The sequence below is a fragment of the Gossypium raimondii genome, chromosome 8 (genome assembly GCF_025698545.1).
Source record: "Gossypium raimondii isolate GPD5lz chromosome 8, ASM2569854v1, whole genome shotgun sequence".
NCBI lineage: Eukaryota > Viridiplantae > Streptophyta > Magnoliopsida > Malvales > Malvaceae > Gossypium > Gossypium raimondii.
In genome coordinates, this window is record NC_068572.1 from 29,267,347 (window position 1) to 29,282,921 (window position 15,575).

The 15,575-nt window shown below is 33.0% G+C and overlaps 1 pseudogene; it reads left to right on the forward strand.

Moving 5' to 3' along the window:
• The first annotated feature begins 836 nt into the window (after positions 1-836).
• On the forward strand, positions 837-3,802 carry LOC105791176 (probable ADP-ribosylation factor GTPase-activating protein AGD6; annotated as a pseudogene).
• Positions 3,803-15,575: the final 11,773 nt, after the last annotated feature.

The window sequence follows — 15,575 nt, forward strand, 5'->3', positions numbered from 1 at the left end:
AAAATTTTAACACGAATATTTTATGGCATAATTAATAATTCAATTTTAATATAAATATTCAATATGACTAAACAATTCAATAATATAAATAATATAAAATGTGAAATTTAATTTAATAATATAAATAGTAGATATAAATAAAATTATTACTATTTATGTTTAGTGATTTTTATGGATAATTTTGATTTTTATTTGAGAGTAAAGGGTGAGAAGTAAAAGTTTAGGAGAAAAATAAAAGTTTTGGGAATAAAAGTTTGAGGAAAGTAAATAGGGGAGTAAAATTTTAGAGGAAAAATATTTAAAAAATTAGAGGGGAGGGTTTGGGATAAATGGGAGGTGGGATGGGAAGGAATAAAATTTTAGGGAAAAGTGGGAGGAGTAAAAATTTTGGGGAAAATAAAAGATTTTGAGGGTTTTGGAGTAAAATTTTGAGAAAAATAAATGGGAGAGTAAAATTTTGGTGGGAAATGGATTTTGGGTAGATTGGGGGGTTGGGAGGGGAGGGGAGGGGAGTAAAAGTTTTGGGGGGAAAGTAGGAAGGAGTAAAAGTTTTGAGGGAAAAGTAAAAAGGTTTGTGAGTTTGGGGTAAAAATGTAAAATATTATAGTTTGATATTCGAATTATTCGTATTCGAAAACTCAATTCGATTCGAACTCGAAATTTGAAAAAAAAATTCGAGTTGATTCGAATAACTCGATTCGTTTAACTCGAAATTCGAATTTTTTTCAATTTTTTCGAGTCGAATCGAATTTTGCTCACCTCTACCCAAATCAGATTTGACTTAAATGTCGAAATTTCATTTTCTTCCCTAAATCAGATTTCCCAGAAATTTTCCCTCCCATTAATCGCTGCTTAGTTTTCCCTCCCATTTCAAAACCCCCTTTAGAAAATGGTTTTATAAAAAATCCCTTTTTCCCACTTTCCCTCCTCCAAGTTTTCCCTCTTCTATTTTCATTTTTTTTCCTGATTTTGAATCTCTTCTTTTGCTTCTCTCAGAAACCATCAAACTCTTTTTTTTTCCCAATCTTCCAAAATATGGAAGTCCAAACATCTTTTCGTCAAACCCTAATGACAGCTGATCTACCTCCTTCAGAATCTATAGTTTCTCATGAGCATGTTGATGGGTTCCGTCGAGTTTTGCCATTGGTTCCCGATTCTTTGTCTGGGTCTTCATCTGTTTCTCCAATGGCCGTTGATTCTATTAGTACTGAAGCCAGGGAAAATCCCATTGAAGAAGAAACCGCCGCCGGTCCTTCGCCGGCACCGGCTTCTTCTACTGAATCCGAGCCGTCTAAGAAACCTGAAAACTGTTCGCAAGAGGAAGAAGAAGACGAGAGATGGCCTCATGGTGTCCGAATCCAGGCCTGAAGGTTTACCACCTTCTCAAGGAGGGAAATATGTTCGGTTTGGATCGACTTCCATGCCTACTCAAAAGATTAATAATAGTTCTCAGGGTGATTGTTCTCTGTTGTTTCTCAGGTTAAGAGATTTTTTCTTTATTTTTGTTGTTCTCCTTAGTTGAGTTGTTCTCCCCCACCTTTTTAGTTGGTGATAAAAATTACTTATTGGCTTATTTGTGTTTGGTGCAGGGGATTGGGAGGTTATCTTTGGTAGCTGCATCCGCTGCAAATGTTGTCCAAGCAGGGACGAAGGAGTTCACCTCCAAGGTATTTTTGGGAATTTTAATTATGATTATTGTATTGCATGTCGATATCTTACATTGATTAGTGATGATATTCTCTGATGTTGAATCCTTTTTTATTGATATTTGGATGTTAAAGCTTCTTTTAGATGTGTTGTCATGGTTTATCTTTATACGGTTATTTGATAAATTGTTTTAGACTATATGATTTTACACAAGATGCATGATGAACAATCACAATCCTTATTTGCTCCATAATTAGGCCCCGACCTAATGTTTAAATATACTATATTGAATAGCGGATTGAGCCTTAGCTTAGTTGGCAATTAACAAGGAGAATGTGGGTTTGCACATATGCTCATTTTATTTTTTGATTGAAGGGTGAGGGAGTTTATGAGTAGTTTCGGTTTTGTATAAAAAATGTACCATATTGAATAAAATTATGTAAATATAATCAAAATCCTTAATTATTTATTTATTTTTGTTTCTATAACCAAACTAGGAGAGAAAGAAAAGAGAGTAGAACAAAAGGGGAAAAAAGAGGAAATTGTAGCTGCAAGTTTCTCTTCCAAGTTAAATTCTTTGACTTCAACTATGCCCCTCAATCAATGGGTTAAAGTTTGTCAACAACAGTTTAAATGTTTAATTTCACTTTATTGCTCTCGTAGTATCTTGTTTAATTTCCAAACTAAAGATAACTTTCACTCTATTTCACCTATTTTTCGTTTCTTATTAATTTACCTTTTTCTGCAAATTAAAGTTTCCAAAGGCACTGTTAGGGTCAAAGATGCTCCTTTAACTTGCTGGATAGCTGGAATGCAATATTCTTTATTTATTAAACCACTAGGCTGCTTGATTATGACAGTTCCATGGAAAAATATAAGAACTTATTAGAATTGTATAAATTGTTCTTTATATTTCTTCTCTTTTCATATAATTTATTATTCATATTTCTTATTGCTTTGCTATTATAGAATATAGCTGCTGCAAAATAACATGTTTTTAAGTTTTTGGTTACAATTTTATGGTATAAGATATAGAAAAAATCAGTTGAACAAAAGGCATAATTGCATTTTAAAAAGTAACATAAATAGATTAAAAGATAAAATAACATATAGAAATGTAAAATATTATTAATAAGAATGATATTGATTGAACTATGACGTTACTAGGTAGCTTGGATATAATTATGGGAGAAGTTAGTGTTTAAATGATAAGTTATACCAAAGTAGTACAATATATCAATTCCTTTTACATATTGGAATCTTTGAAAGAGAGGTCTATTGGGTTGTAATTTTATGATAGAAGGTGAAGTAATTGCATTTAAAATGTAACATAAATAAGATTAAAAGATAAAATAGCATATAGAAATATAAATATTTAATGATAAAAATTGTGAAGGAAGATTTGCTCGCTAGATTTATGAAATTGAGAATCCTTTCTTAATTAAAAGAATGAAATTGATTATGTCATTATTAGGTATCCTGGATATTATTGTGGAGAAGTTATTGTTGAAATCTTAATTTATACAAAAGTAGTACAAGATATCAACTCCTTTTATTGATTGGAATTTTTGACGGTCTATTGGGTCATATTGTGACTCTTGCTTTGGGATTACCTGGGTTAATTTTGGGCTAACTTCTTGATGTTATGGTTATAGCTTGATGGTGTTGATCTTTTTGTTGCTATATGTACACGGGCTTCGGTTTCTAGAAGTAGATACACAAGGCAGGAATATGATGCTGCCACATTTGCAGGTTAAGGAGGGTGGCTATGATGCCAGGGTTAATGAAACGGTTGGTGTTGTCATTGCAAAGACGAGTGAAATTGGCCAGAAGACTTGGGGCATCATGAAAGGAGTCATGGAAATAGCTTCACAGAAGGTTGAGGAGTACACTAAATATGGCTTGAACTGGAAAAATGATGGTAACTGGCAACAAGACGATAGCGAGAAGAATGGATATTATCAGGAGTTTAAACAGGAGAATAAGGGATGGAATTCTACTTCTGGTGGACAAACCTCCTCCGGTGTAAATTATAGTTCTCATAACTCAAATTCTGGTTGGACATTATTTACTGTTTTTAAAGTTTTTATGTTTCTGTAAATGAAATTTTTTATTTGGAATTGAAAAAAGAAATTTAAAGACATTGTTTTATACAGTAAGACCTTGTTTGATAAGTCAGTGAAAAAATTAAATCAATGAAAATTAAATCATGCTACAGGAAAATTGAATGTTACAAATTTGCCAAAGTTTGTGGCATTTTTCATAAACGTTGCTAAAGAATTGTACTTTTAGCGGCGTTTGTGATAAAAGTGTTGTTAAAGGTCATGAATTTTAGTGGCGTTTGTGATAAAAGCGTCGCTAAAGGTTATGTTCTTTAGCGGCGTTTGTGGATAAAGCGTTGCTAAAGGTTATTTTATTTAGCGGCATTTTTTATAAAAGCACCGCTAAAGGTTATGTTCTGTAGCGGCGTTGTCTATAACAGCGTTTTTTGTGGTGCTTGTGAAAGCGCCGCTAAAAAGTGTCGCTATAGGCCTAAAAAACGCTGCTAAAAGCCTGTTTTGCTGCAGTGCGATTCACTTGGTAAAGAACACTTACCTTTCACCACGAGTCCGATCAACAATCCTTATGATCAGTTCTGACCCGGTTCATCTAAATTCGATCCTTTAATGGTAAATGCACACAACTAATGATTGGTATCAAAGATTTGGCAAGATCAAAAAAAATTGATTAATCGAACCAAAAGATTAATGTCAGATAGTGATATTACGGAAATATGAGATCTAATCATTAAAACGAAGTGTACTTACCAACCTTTGGCAAATATAACAGATGCTATTGGCGACAAATCTAAATACCGATAGAAATGAATAAACGGGGCGATTCGTTACAAGAAAAAGACTCGCTAACACAAAGGTGAAAATATGGTGCAAGAAAGAGGGAAAAGGAAAGAAAAAGCAAATGCGGAGAGCAATTTCTATTAGAATTTGAAATGAGGCAATGTTTTCCGGTTACTAAAATTTGAATTTTCGAACCTAATTTTGGCTCTAATTTTTAGAACTAATCATGGACCCAAATCGACAAATCTTGATTCACTAACCCGAACTACTAAGCCGAATTTTGGGATGTGACATGATAACTGTTGAATTCATTAAGTTAGATTTTGTTATTCCAAAATCTGATACGCCAAACATATTATCATATATCTAATGCCATGCTAGCTTATTATTTTCATATCTTTCTCACTAAAAATCTAGTTAATGGGTTAATTATTGTCATTTGTGTCAAGACTAAAACTTTACAATTTGAAAAGTATAAGGACATAGAATGATCTAGTTTGATAATATGGACAAAATTTACAATTGTACACATAGTACAAAACTAGTAATTGAATTTAATCAAACAAATTTAACTTCTACTGTCTAGGTCAAGACTAAAATTTCAAAATTTGAAAAGTATATGACTAAATTTGACCAATTCGAAAAGTAAAATGACTAAAATTGGTCAAATAAAGTATAGAGACTAAATCAACAACTTTTGCAAAGTATAAAGACTAATAATAGAATTTAACCAAAAAACTTGGACAATATAATTTATGTATTAATGGTTTAATATGTAAACTTCAATTATATCTCTTAATTTAAGGAATAATTATTAAATATGAAAATAATTGTTTATAGTAAGTTTTGCTTTTAATGAATTCTTTCTTAAAATTAATTTAAAATTAAGTTTGATTTTGTAAAAAAAAAACCATTACATTTTTACTATTAGTCATTTTATCATATCTTTATTCTTATGCAAATGTAAATTACAATTTGTAAATATATAAATTACATAATTTGTTAAATAATTATGGTACCCTAAAATGAAATGTAGAGCAATAAATATGAATGACATAAATAACATAAATTGTTAAGATAATATTAATTAATTTTAACATACATAATTATTTTAAAATATTATTCTATTTTATATAATTAGTTTAACAATTTTTCTATAATGAGTTATTATTCAATTATTAAAGATTTATTTTTTATCATGTATTATGAAAACATTTGTTTGTGGTAATATTTTCTTAATCAATTCTTTAAAATTATGTCAACCTATTTTCTTATGCAAATGTAAATTACTTAAATTACATGTTTAGAGTTTTAATTTTAGCAAATAAATATTAAAAGATAATTAATATTTAGTCTTCATAATTAGAATATAAATACACATAATTTTCTTTTTCACAAAACAACATTACTCTAGTACACAAACTATTATAACTTTGATAACTTTGGAGATCCCATTGTAAGAATTTTCCTCAACTCGCTCGGATCATTTTTAGTTTTCTTCTTCTAAACAACATCATTAATTATTATATTATGAATAAATTTTTGTTTTGATCACTTAACTAAAAAAAGTTACAATTTTGTCACTGAAATATTCAAAAGTTTTCATTTAAGTAATCGAACTATTAAAGTGGATGTTGTATAGCTTTCTCTATCTACATGACCTGCATCAATCAACAGCTCTCTTTCACATTCTCTTCTACAATTCAATTTCTTTTTATATGAAACAACTTTAGACGTCACGAATATGAGAATCAAAATTCAAACAGTTTTTTCTTCGATCTTCGACACTGGCTATTAGATTGAGTTGGATCTAAGATATGTTCTTCTACTCGTCGATGATTACTGATCGACAGCACCGATAATCCAATAGTCACTTGGAGCTCGCTGGTGAAACTTTTTTTTTTAAATCAACAACCCAGTGACTTAAATAAAAACTTCTAAATAGTTTGGTGACTTAAATGAAAACTTTTGAATAGTTCAATGACCAAATTGTAACTTTTTGTAGTTAAGTTATCAAAACAAAAAATAATCCATAAACTTTTTTTTATAATTTAGACAATTTTAACATGACAAAAGACTTAGTTGAAACGACGTATTGATTTACACTATCTCAAATTTGATCCATAGTCACCTTTATAAATAAATATATATATTATAAGCTTTACTATAAAAAAAATTGGTTAAAATATGGAGTTAGTTCTTATAAAAATTTGAGATTTTATCACATCTCGAAAATCGGGTTAGTGAAACCAAGAGTGGTCATGTTCTATTTTTGAATTAAAGTTGTGAAAATTTTGTTAAGTGAGTTAATTCGGTTCAGTGGATAGGTGTTGGGGTTGTGTGTGTAAGGTTTTGGGTTTGAATCATTTCCCTTGAATTTTTATTATTTTTGTCTTAACCCCTATCCTTGAAAGTTTGGTTTAAAAATAATTTTCGCTCAATTGATGATAAGAATGAGCTTACTGGTTTAATGGTAAGGCTTCAATTTACCCTTTGGTCGTATGTTTAGATCCTTGTGCGTGCAAATAAGAATATTTTTGCTCATTTCTTGCTTGTGTCGTCTATGTGTTAGAGATTGTGTTAAATTGGAACTCTAGAAAATATAATAAGTGGTCAGAAAATCAGCTTCGATAGGATTTCTTTTGTTTAAATTTTATTTTTATTTTATTTTATTTCTAAGATAATTTTTCCAAAAATTTCTCTCTCTCACTTTCCCTCTTGGCCGTTCCACTTTTCCCATTTTCTCTCATTTGATACAATAATGAAAAAAAAAGAGAAAAAAAAACCTTTTTTCATAATTCTATGATTTTCTTTCAAAGATTTCCTTTTTTCGTTGTGTACCTTTTGATTGTTCATTGACGCTTTTATTTCGTGGTGTCCTTTGCGCGTTTGAGGAAGTTCGGTAAGGTTTCATTTTGTTGTGTCATACCGTTATTGAGATTAGGAAGTAAATTTTTGGTTTAATTGTTTGTTATTGTTAGGAGGAGATCGAGAAGCAAACGATTTTTCATTGGGAAACTAAGGATTTTGGACCTGCCGCTATTGTGTAGGGTACTAGATTTCTCATTGGTGGGATTGCTTCAGAAATCAGTAAGGTGTGTAGCGGAAAACTCGAAATATAGCGAATGATGCAATGTCGAAAAACCTACTATCGATGCCATATTGCCATGTGGACCACAATTTGGGCTACTTAGGCCGTGTGGGGCACATGGGCGTGGTCAGTTGGGCCGTGTAGGCCACACAGACATGTGGGGCCATTTTTTAGAAATTTCACTTAGGGTCGTATTTATCTATGATGCTTATTTAGCCACTCCATAGGTTCCATATTGTGTAAATAGGACTTGAAAACATGATATCCAATAGTATGATGCCGTAAGTAATGTTGAGAAGGTATGTGATATATATGTGTGCGTGAATGATATACTGATAAATATATATGTGTGCGTGAATGATATACTGATAATTCTGATGGCATGTGTCTATTTTATTATGTTTATATATGATGTCTGATTATGTTAATTTGCATATCTCTGAATCTGCTATATGACCATGCATGTGACATTATGGAGAACTGGTTTGCTTTTGATTTTGCGATATATCTATTATGCAAAAGCGTGGAATTCCACGCCTTTTGATTTCAGTTATTGTACAACTGCATGTCTTACATGCTTTTCATTCTGATTTTGTATATGCATGTCATGTCACATTGCATGGGGTTAGGTCAATATGGTAAGGAGGGATTCTGGCAGTTTAATGATCTGCACTATCTGGTGGTTTAATCACACAATTCTGTTCTGGCAGCTTGACTGCAAATATAGTGGCTTGACCATATATATATATATATATGATCTGAGAGTTTAACTGCAACTCTGGTGGCATTGTCCACAATTATCTATTAGTGTGTTTTTGGTTGGATGAGTCCTGAGGAACTTTAATATGGTGTGTAGCGGAGTTGGGTAGGAAGTTTTTTGAAAATTTTTCATTCTGTTTTCTAAAAATATTGCACCGACATTATCATGCATGCACAAAGTTTGTAATTCGAGTTTGGTGAAATTCTCTGTGACATTTTGAGTTGTTTATTGTGCTATTTGTGTTTTTGTTTAAGTTTAGTTACAAAGCTTATAGCTCACCCCGCTTCATTTCATCATTTCAGGTAATTGATAGGGTTAAGATTGGGCGGTGTTTAGGAACTCGGATTGGCTTTCTCGCATAAATGGTTTGACTTGTTAATAATTGAACTTTTCTAGACTTTTGGTTTTTTGTTTAATTTTCGAATTTAATTTTGGTCTTGGTTTTGGTTTTTAGGGTGATTTTTATTTTTCAATTAAAGATTTCCATATGATTTTTGTTAATTAAAAATAAATGTTTGGTTTACAAAAATTAAACAAGCTAAGGATTTTCCGCTACAAATTTCAAATGAGTTTTACGAAAATTAATAACGAATGTTTCAGAATATGCCCAATTGGCAAGCTATACATTTTCACTTATCGAGATCACGATTTTCGAATCAACTACTCTAAAATTTCTGTTGCAAATCTAAGTATCAAATTAAGCATTTTTCCGTGAAATAAAAAAAATCTACGCGTGATTTCATAAATAACTTGTAAGTGTTTTGTCGAAAATAATATTTTCAGGACTTACGATTTCTAAAACTAGATTTAAATTTCTGAGTTTTTAAACCAACTAATGTAATTTCTCTAGATTCAACCATAACATTTTCTAATTTAAAATTCCCACTCCAACCATTAACTTTGTTAATATTTTTTGTCAAAATTTATCAACTTGACATATTAATTAGGTTGTTCGATAGAAACTACCAAAAGCGATAATGATTGGATTACGATTTTCAATTTGAAAAAGTAAAAGGATTAGATTTTAACTTTTAAAATATAGGAGCTAAATCAAAATTCTATAGAAATACATGGACTAATAACATATTTTAACCAAATAATTTTGAATATGTTACCATTAAATAAATAATGATTAATTCATGATTTGGCTCTCAAGTATACTATTTTCTCACTTTGGTACAAACTTTTTTTTCAATTTGATACCTAAAGTATTTCTCCGTTATAGTTTTTAGTCCAATTTCTTAACACTGATTAAAAAAATTCAACCAATTAATTCATGCCATATGTCTTTAACTTCCACAAAATAAATTTCTTAAAATTCATTTTTTTCAAATAAAAAATATATTTTGGCAAAAAAATTAAAAGAAAAACATCAATTCCCCTCTAAACCCGTCCCTCACCACTAGGGGTGTTCAAATTTTGGTTAAAACTGAATTAACTAGTCGAACCGATCTAACTTGGTTAATCAGTCGGTTAACTGCTCTAATTTGATCGAAGGTCGGTCATTGATTGTTTGGAAGTTCGATTATCGATTAATTCGGTTCGAAATCGGGTAATTAACCAAATTAACCAAACTTAATAATTAATAATATAAATTATATGTAGTTTTAATTTAATTAATTTGGTCAAATGAACATTATCAATTTATTTTTTTAATATGTTTTTATAACTGTTTAACTAAAAAAACAAAAATAGATAAATTTCAGTTAATTCGGTTAATCGACGAAATTAACCGAAATATTTCAGTTCAGTTAACAGTTAAAGAATTAAAAAGTTCAATTAATTTGGTTAATACTATTTTGGTTTAGTTAACCGTCTGAACACCCTACCACCACCGGTGTTCATCACCAAGACTTAGATCGTCTGACTTGCCAAACATAGTCGCACACCAGTTGTCCCACCTGCGCAACACTGTTTCACACCGTTGCCATTTGCACGACTCCTTTGCCCCAAGCCTTAGATCATTCACACGACTCCATTGCAATTCGTGCGACTTTATGATAAACGTCAGAAATCGAAGAAAGAAAAGATGGAGAAAAGCGGGGAAAATTTTAGAAAAGATGAGAGAATACTGAAATATTTCTTTTGATTTTCGATAACTGCCTCCCATGCAGCACATGCAATTTAAAAGGAAATAACAAAACCAGACGTGGCACATTTCAGTTATTTGCAAAACGCATCGTTCTACTAATTCCCAAAACTCTCCGTTTTAATTTAACTATTTTAACTAATTCCTTCCTGCTAACATTTTGACTCGTAACAATATTCCCTCCCACAAACACATTCTTGACCTCAAGGATAAAATTGAGAAAATTTGGATTGAATTGCAGTAAGTGGTTCCCATGTCGCATCCTCCGGAAACGAATTAACCCATTCGACTAACACTTCAGTCATAGCTTGGTTTCCTCTCTTGACTATTCTTCTGTCTAAAATCCAGACTGGTTCCTTAGGCAAAGCACCATGATCATCCACCAGAGGTAAAAGAGCTTGAGTTGGGGTCGAACCAATGTGTTTCTTCAATTGAGAAACATGAAACGTAGGGTGGATCCGAGAATTTAGCGGAAGTTGCAGAGTATAAGCCACTGCTCCTACCTTTCCAATAGCAGGAAAAGGTCCATAGTACTTTGGCTTGTTTTAATTAAACTATTTTAACTAATTCCTTCCTGCTAACATTTTGACTCATAACACTTCACTGCCCGAAGCCATCGTTTTAACTCTTTAATGCCGTGGACGTTGTTCGTACGACTTATTCCTCCGATGTTGTGGCTTTGCTTTGTTTTTTTTTTTTTTACTTTGATTTGGTTTTTATCTTTTTTGGTTTTAGAATATTGTTGGTTTAGTTCTTTGATCTATTTCTGAAGTTCTTGGATTAATTTGAACACTTATTTTGATTATTCTTGTGGAACTGTTTTCATTCTTTTTTTTTCTTTTTTCCCTGTTTAATTCTAATTTAAGATTCATCTGCTTCTTTTTTTCCTTCTTGTTCATTGCATAAATTTGAAGCCATTTTTTTTGTTTATTTACTTCTTGGAAAAAAGAAGAAAGCTTGAATGTAGATTAGGATCTGGACTACTAATTTACTACTTGACTTTGGGATTATTTTTTAAGCCTAATGTAGACGACAAGCCATTTTTTAGCTTTAATCTTCATTGAGCTTAAGGAAGAAGAAGATGGTGTTGATTACTAATTTACAGGACATATGTTGAACAAGATAACGGTTCCTTTAAAGGAGAGTAAAAATTAAGAAAAATCATTAAGAAAAACAAATAATGATTAACAAAAATTATAAAAATTTTCCTTTTTATAATTTTTATATATTTTATATTTATTCCTAATTTTCTATTTTAAAAGTTTATATAGTTAATAAAAGTAAATGCATGTTTTTATAATATAATGCCACATCACAATATGTAATTAAAGGGCAAAATACCAATAAAAGTCCTTTTTTTTTAAATTACTGAAATGGGCCCATTAAAAATTAATTATAGGAATGGTCCAATTCCCTGAAAACGCGTCCACGTCAGCGTGTTGTCAGGTGACGAGGCAGGAAAACGCTTCCTCAACGAGTGGACATAAAGCGCGCCCTCAAGGGCGCATTTTGCCCGTGTCTCCTGCTGGTTAAGGTTTTGGGATTTTGTTTTAGGGTTTATGGTTTATGGTTAGGGTTTTGTGGTTTTTAGGTTTAGGGTTTTAAAGAAAAATTAAATAAATAAGGGATTATGGCTTAGGGTTTATTAATTAAATTAATTATAAATTTTTCAAAATAGGATTAGGTTTCGTGTTTATGATTTTTAAAGAAAAATCAATTAAATTAGGGTTTAAGGTTACTTGAGTAAATTAATTAAAATTTTTTTAAAAATCAGATTAGGGTTTATTGTTAATTTAAAAAAACTCCCACGTGGACACTCTTTTGCTACAGTAGCTCTTGAAAAAATAATTTTGAGAAAACGTTTCTGAGCAAATAGTGTCAAAAACGCTTTAAGCAGGATGCTTTGTCAGCAAAAGTACTGAAAGAAGCTCCTACGTGGACGCGCTTTTGCTACAGTAGCTCCTGAAAAAATAATTTCGAGTAGACGTTTCTGAGAAAATAGTGCAAAAAATGCTTTAAGCAGGACCCTTTGTCAGCAAAAGTACTGAAAGAAGCTCCCACGTGGACGCGCTTTTGCTACAATAGCTCCTAAAAAATAATTTCGAGTAGACGTTTCTAAGCAAATAGTGTCAAAAACGCTTTAAGCAGGATGCTTTGACAGCAAAAGTATTGAAAGAAGCTCTCACGTGGACGCGTTTTTGCTACAGTAGCTCCTGTTTGGCCTGAGACTATAAATGAGGTAAAATTTTTTCTCAGATTGCATAAGTTACAGCAAAAAAAAATTTAGAGAGTCTAAGAAGGATAGAAATTGAAGATGAGTGAACATATTAGTGCTATTATTTACTATGATGGTGAGGTTCGTCACACCGAGAACGGTGTTATTTTTTTATCGGAGAATACAGTGCGACTGGTTTTTAACCAAAACATAGATTTGATAGAACTTCGTAAAAGAATTAGGTGTAAAATATTCAGAACGATGCCAATGAAAGTTCTGACTATTACGTATCAGTTTTGTTCTTCTGTTGATTCGGTGACATATGACTCGTTTGACGTAAAAGGTGCTCGTAGCTTGGAGGCAATGGTGTAGACCCATCTCGTTAGTGGAGCACCCTATATGGAGTTATTGTACAATTTACATCGTCAAATGATACACTTGCGACTGTTGTTCGAGAGGTATACACGACCCTGCCCGACACTCGGTTAGTAGGTTACAAAATACGGAACAACCCATGTTTGGTAGCGGTATGGAATACACATCCCCTACACGACCATCTGTCAGTGGATGGGATATGCACCTCGGTGGGTCGATGTTTGATGCTGGAAATACATACTAGGGAACGACATCAACTTCTAGTGGTTGGCAATCTACATCCAATTGGGGACGTTATGAAACACCCAGAAGAAAGGATGATGTACTTCCTACGATGTCCACCGGTGAGGGGACCTCGTATGTTACATATGATGGTAGGTTAGAAGATGACTCCGATGTGGATCCACCTCGAGAGCCCAGGCCCGATGGTGCAGAAGTTACATTATTTTCTGAATCGGAGCCTATTCTAACCGAACCTAAGAATGTTGAAGGGGTTCAGATGAAGAAGAAGATCCACGATTCAGTGCATACTCACCTCCAGCCCACATGTATAATGTCGATCTGTCTACAGATGATGCGTTGGAGTTTTCAGATCTACTACATAGGTTGCGTGATCGCACAAGTTTGATACTGGATTCGGGTGAATTTGAAGTTGGTAATGAGTTTTCCAAAAATGATAGTTTTATTGGTGCATTGAAACAACATATCATTAATAATTGCGTTAACTACCATGTGGTTAAATCCAAAGCTAATAAGTTTGAGGCGAAGTGTGCAGTGCAAGATGGTACATGTTCATGGAAAATCTACGCCTCGTTGAGGAAAATGACAGGGTTGTGGGAGATAAAAAAGTACAAAGGTCCACATACATGTACTGCAAGTACAGTATTTAGGGTTTCTAAATAATACTGTTATTATGTAATGTTGCATTATTTAATGTACTTCGTTGATAGGTATTTCACAAGATCATCCCAAGATGGATTTAGCTATGTTAGCTAGCTTGATACTACCCACGATGAAGGCAGATCCCAGGATTTCAGTGCCGGTCTTAATTGCCAATATCCATAGCCAAATGGGGTACACGCCCTCTTATCGCAAGGCTTGGATAGCTACGCAGAAGGCGTTGAAGAAGATGCATAGTGGGTAGGAGGCTTCATATAATAAAATATGGCAGTGGTGTCAAGTGTTAGAGAGATACGTCCTAGGTTGCATAACAGACCTTGAAACGGAACATGCGTACTACAACGGCTGATTGCTACGTGGATGGCAAGTGTTCAAACGCCTGTTTTGGACCTTTAAGCAATGCTGAGATGCATTTCCATATTGCAAACCCTTAGTACAAATTGACGGTACCTTTATGTTTGGTAGATATACCTATCAGCTATGGCAGTGGGAGAATTCTTCCAGTTGGGTTTGCAATAACATCGGGGGAGTCAGCTGATGACTGAGATTTCTTTCTATCTAGGTTAAGGAGGCATGTGTGCCCCCAACCTGATATCTGTGTTATTTCGGATCGGGGCACTAGAATACTAGCTACAATTGATCGACAGGGAAGTTTATAGCAGCGCACACACCATCGGTATTGCCTAAGGCACGTTGCTTCCAACTACTACAGGAAATATCCATCTAATAGTGAACGACGAAAAGTGACCAACATGGGTATTTAGTCTCTATTAATATAATTTCCTTTGTTATTTTGAATTTATTCTAAATGAAATAGTGGTATGTAATATTCGCTATGAACTTATATTGGTAGGGTATGAAATAAATAAAGATCGTTTTCACGAGATGTTGGCAGTTTTGCGTTCAATTAACGGCGAAGGCGCGGACTACCTTTGTAACATACCTTTCGAACAGTGGGCACAAGCATACGACGGCGGCCTACGATATGGTCATATGATCTCAAACCTGGTTGAATGCATAAATTCTGTTCTAAAAGGAACGCGCCATCTACCGATAACATCGATTATGCGAGAGACATATTTTCGTTTGGCGGCTCTATTTCCAAAGCTAGCAGTGAGTTATGCAGGCCAGATGCAGGGAGGCCATGTCTGGTGCAGTAAGGTAATGCAAGAAATTAATAAGGCCAAGGCGTGGGCGAACACCATGCATACCGATCGAGACAACTTATGGTTTCGCGTGACAGAGTTTGACAGACCGCACCAAGGTGTTATTGGCGGGCAATGTACAACGTTTGAAGACACGTATTCCCACCAGTCCCAGATGAACGTAAGTGGCCGTTTGTATCGCTTGCTCCCTTTAAGCTGTTACCGGATAGAGAATTGCATCGCAAACTAGAATGCATAACAATATGGATATCCGAGAAACAGTCAGTCAACAGAAGTTGTGCGAATGGTGTAGGAACCCAGGCCATACAAGCCGATCATGCCCAAATCGTAATAGTTTAACGTTGTTGTAAAAAACTTTACATTATTTGTATTTTATTAAATCAAATAATATGGAAATATTCAGAATATTGACTTATTTAAAAGAAAATTTATTTTATTAAAAATATTAAAGTAAATTACAATTACTTTATTCAAAACAGCGTTTTATTTTATTAA